Raw genomic sequence first — 4,587 nt, forward strand, 5'->3', positions numbered from 1 at the left:
CACCTATTAAGAATGTTCGGATGCGTTCGATTGGCAACCCAGAGGTGCCAGCGTAAACGGTTGGACTGATCGAACCAGAGTTTTTCGTTTATGGAATAATATGATAATAATGAAACGATATTCCGATTTGTCTGCATATTTTAAATTTTGTTTCATAATCAAGATCTATATACATTGTAGAATAAAACGTTATATGTTACGCTACATTTCGATTTGCTCTGCATTGCTTTTAACATATTTTGTATTATATCATAATATAAAAGGGGATCAGCACAAGTTTTCCACCTTATATAAAGCCCTTTCCCAAAAACAGTATACAGCATAAATGTCTACATAAGATGACATTAGACGACGACAGCGATCACTCCCTACCAAAGGAGGAGGATGAGGGAGAAGACAGTAGTGACCAGGAGGAAACGGTTTCTCGACCCAAGCGGACCAGAATGCAACCAAAGTGGATGCAGAGTGGGCAATATGTCCTAAGTCAACAACCGGATTGGATAGGAAGGGCAAATTATATAAGGGATCTGGCTAAATCTGGAGAGTTCAGGAATGCTCAAAGTGACCTTACCAGAGCACTTCTGAAGGTGGTCACTGACAGTGGTGTTGTTTAGAGTTGACCATCTTGTTATATATATTGTTTTACCTTAATATCCAGAAATTTACTAAAATCATTTTATTTGTTTCAGAAACTTCATCCTGCTCACAAAATAACAAAACTTTGTATCTTTTGCAGAATTCCAGTCTCCTCGATATGGGGATGTAATTAACATGGATAAACCCTTAATTTATTTGTTTAATTGTAGATGCCGAGGACGACATCTTTAAGCAGAGGGAGAATGTGGCAGGGTGATTTATATAGTTATATTGTATCTAATCTAGTAATTAGTCATTTATTAAGAAGCATCATCATCAATGCACCAGCACCTCACATTCATCTAATCACTATGCAGTGTGTTGTCCAGGTATGTCCATGCATGTCTTTGTGTGTGTGTTTACCTGTAGTGACTAGGAATGTGTGTGTGCGTGAGTATGGAAGAGTGTATGTTACCTGTATAGGTAGATACAGGTTGTTACCTGTATAGGTATATACAGGTGTAAGTAATAAGGCTTTTGGGTCAAACCATTATGTTGGTCACATGATTGTCAACATGGGTTTTATTGGTTATGATAAGATAGTACATATGTTTTTATTGGTTTATATTTTCCCTCCACTTTTATTGTTTGTGTCTAAGTCTTTGTGTTGAATCTGGCAGTTTTTCTGCTGGAAGTTCAAGAAGAAGGTACCGGTTCTACCTGTACATCCGTCCGGCATTTCAAAAGTTATGGCGATAGATTTCCGACGTGGTTTTGGAAGATAAATTCAGTGATCTACTCCTGTAAGTTTTCTTTCTATTCTTTACTAACATGTATTTCACATACTCTTGTAAATAGTATGAAATTGTCTATTTTTGATGATGGTTTGATACAAGTCTGACAAAATGTTGTAAGACTGATTTTGTAAATCCATAATAATCTATCAAGTGTATATCAAGTGTATACAATGTATTATTGTAAAGACATAATGTCAATATTGTATTTTATGTGGAGATACCTTAATTATTGCAACTTTGCTAATTAGTATATTTTATTTGTGTATAGGACCCTGGGTCAACCTGTTTAGATCTAATCAGAAGATTAGATTGCCAGAGAAAGTTCAGCCCATAGCAGGTACATGTCTATTATGAGTACATGAATGATGTAGTTTCGTGTAAAATAAGTATTTGTAACTTGGAAATATAATTATGTATTATATTTATTAATATAAGGTTAAATGTAGATAAGGGGTAGATTATCTCCCCTTATACTGTGGATGTGATACATTCATATATTGTGTAGTTAATTGATCTAGCATTTTATACATTGTTAGAAGTTAGTTAAATGAATAAGGCCTAGGATATGTATGTATGTATGTATGTATGTGTGTATGTGGGTATACATGTATGTATTTATACATGTATGAATGCATGGATGTATTTATGAATGCAAGTGTTTTGCATTTGTGAGATCTAATTGTGTTTTATTTGTATTTATTACAGAACTTGAATTGAATCTGGAATTTGGTTACTGAACCGAAATGGATTGAATAAATAATGAGAACAACCTTTTGGAGTTGTCCTATTTTCTCATCCACCTGGGACCTAACCCACCCCAGTTACAATTTAAAAAAAGTATTTTTTTGTTGTTGAAAATGTGAGTTTAAGAAGAGTAGAGAGGGGTGATAATAAGTGGGAATGGACGGAGAGAAGTATAAAAGTCTCCTTCATTTACAATTTATTTTGCAATTTTGGAAGAATAATTAGGAATTTTTTGAAAAGAAAGTTTTAAAGTATTGTTTTTAGACAGGGTGAGCGATCTTTCTCTACTCAGCTGACATTTGTTAACATTGCGCTATTCAGCTGCACTGCATTGCCGTTAGATCATTACCTAACCAAATGAAATAAAGCGTTATCGGATCACAATTCTCTCATAATTCCACTGATGTAGTGATATGAAGAACAATTCTGTCACGTGACGTCAAACAAAGATAGCCCTTAGGAATCCTATCAAACGCAGATTTTGTACGTATTTTCAATGTCAATTTCTGACTACATTTCTCGGGCAATCATCATCAAATCGGCCGTAGCTCTGGCATTATTGCGTGTCAACCTCATCTTAATTTTAACTTGTATTCTTTTCAATATTCCATTGAATGGCATTTCAAATTTAAAGAAAATGTGTACATACGTATATATCAAATGAATGATTTGTATTGTCAGAATAGAGCATTACAAAAACGCCATGAATTGATCATTAACAGTCATAATTAACAATGCGGTCTACTCATTTATAATTCAATATAGCCAAACAAGTAACCAAAGTATATTTTACTCGACGAAAAAAATACCTTAATGTGTATGTACACTTCTTACTTTACGCACAATATCGGACAATGACACAGATCTGCCCTATCACCTTTAAACCAACCTGACGACCAATAGGCCAGGCCCAAGTAAACTCCAATATTCCGTTCCATTACATACAACAGGCCTATTTCTTGACAAAAAGCAATGTACCATTTCTATAATGTGTACCTTGCTAAACAACAAAAATGTATAATGAAAATACATTAATGTATTAATTATTTATCATTGCTTAGCTCCTCCACTACTTTATAATATTATAAACATATATTTGGCCGGAATAAATCACATGTATTTCTACTTTAATACACAGCATATCATGATCTCCGGACCAAATAATAATTGCTAATCGGCGTATTTTTCGTTTTGAAATTGAGGCACTTTTCTTTCTTTCTTTCTTTCTTTTCTTTCTTTCGTTACAGCAGTGCTTCACTAAAGGATGAGACATGTAACATCGATAAAGTACGGAATTATTTTAAATGTCTTAATTACGGATGACTTAAAGTGTGAATAGATCAGAGCAAAGAAGGTTCAACCCAGATACCAGATTCTTTATTTGCTTAAGTTTTACAACTTATCACAATAACACAAGACATGATACATTATATACAAAGGCAAACATAACAGCACAAGTATCTACCTGGCACACAACTTTCACCATACGTCTCTCGCCCATTCAATCTATTTGAAATTAGATGTAATTAGTGTGTTTGATGGAAACTTAATTACACATAACTTCAATCAGATTATGCCCATACTCACCATTCATACAATCTCACATGTATCCCCTACCCCTCCCCAGCCACCTACAAACCCAATATACACATATGAGATAGAGTGAGAGTACAAAAAATACATCTGGTCTTAAATCAAATTTGACTTTCTTCTTTCAAGGGCTAGACTGATATATTTCCCTAACTTACACAATTCTTTTACATTTTCTGTAGTTAATAACTGAACAAACTTGAACATACTCGGGTTCCTTCTGTAATATGGTTTCAAATATTTGTATCTAATATCACTATAAAAAATACATTTAATTATGAAATGAAATTCATCTTCTATGTCGTTATTATTACATAATGTGCATATTCGTTCATTTCTCTGTAAATTTCTATATCTCCCTCTTTCAATAAGCAAATCATGGGCCGATAATCGTATTTTGGCAATATTTCTCAAACATCTAGTATTAATGGGTTTATGTAAATATGGTTGCAAACAAAAACACATAGTTAAATATTTATACAAATTTCCTTTAGGAGAATTATTTACTATTGTTAAACATTCTTGCTGGAACATATCTTTTAACCTTAACTTAAAAATCTCTAAATCAACCTTCTGAACTGTGGGTAAATTGAATATGTATCCGATTCCAATTTTGTCTAACTCGTGTCTTAAATTTACTATCCAGTTATCATTATTCGCTACCATATCTTCAAGACACTCCTTTAAAATGCAATTATTAGTATTTTTGAGCTTCATCCAATAGGAGAATATTCTAATTTTTCTAACTATTAACAATGGGACTCTACCAAGTTCAAAATAAACCATTGCATTTGTAGTATTTTCCCTTACACCTAATAGTCTTTTCAAGAAACCGATATGGATCTTTTCAATGTCCGTGTCCGTTCATGATATGGACAAG

At 33.3% G+C, this 4,587-nt stretch overlaps 1 long non-coding RNA gene across 1 annotated transcript; it reads left to right on the forward strand.

Annotated features, from left to right (window-relative positions):
* Window positions 1–1,022: 1,022 nt before the first annotated feature.
* Window positions 1,023–2,144, forward strand: LOC117316091. Its single transcript, XR_004529818.1, has 3 exons — window positions 1,023–1,379; window positions 1,642–1,710; window positions 2,079–2,144. It is a non-coding gene; the product is annotated as an uncharacterized LOC117316091 (long non-coding RNA).
* Window positions 2,145–4,587: the final 2,443 nt, after the last annotated feature.

The sequence above is a fragment of the Pecten maximus genome, chromosome 18, assembly GCF_902652985.1.
Source record: "Pecten maximus chromosome 18, xPecMax1.1, whole genome shotgun sequence".
Classification (NCBI taxonomy): domain Eukaryota; kingdom Metazoa; phylum Mollusca; class Bivalvia; order Pectinida; family Pectinidae; genus Pecten; species Pecten maximus.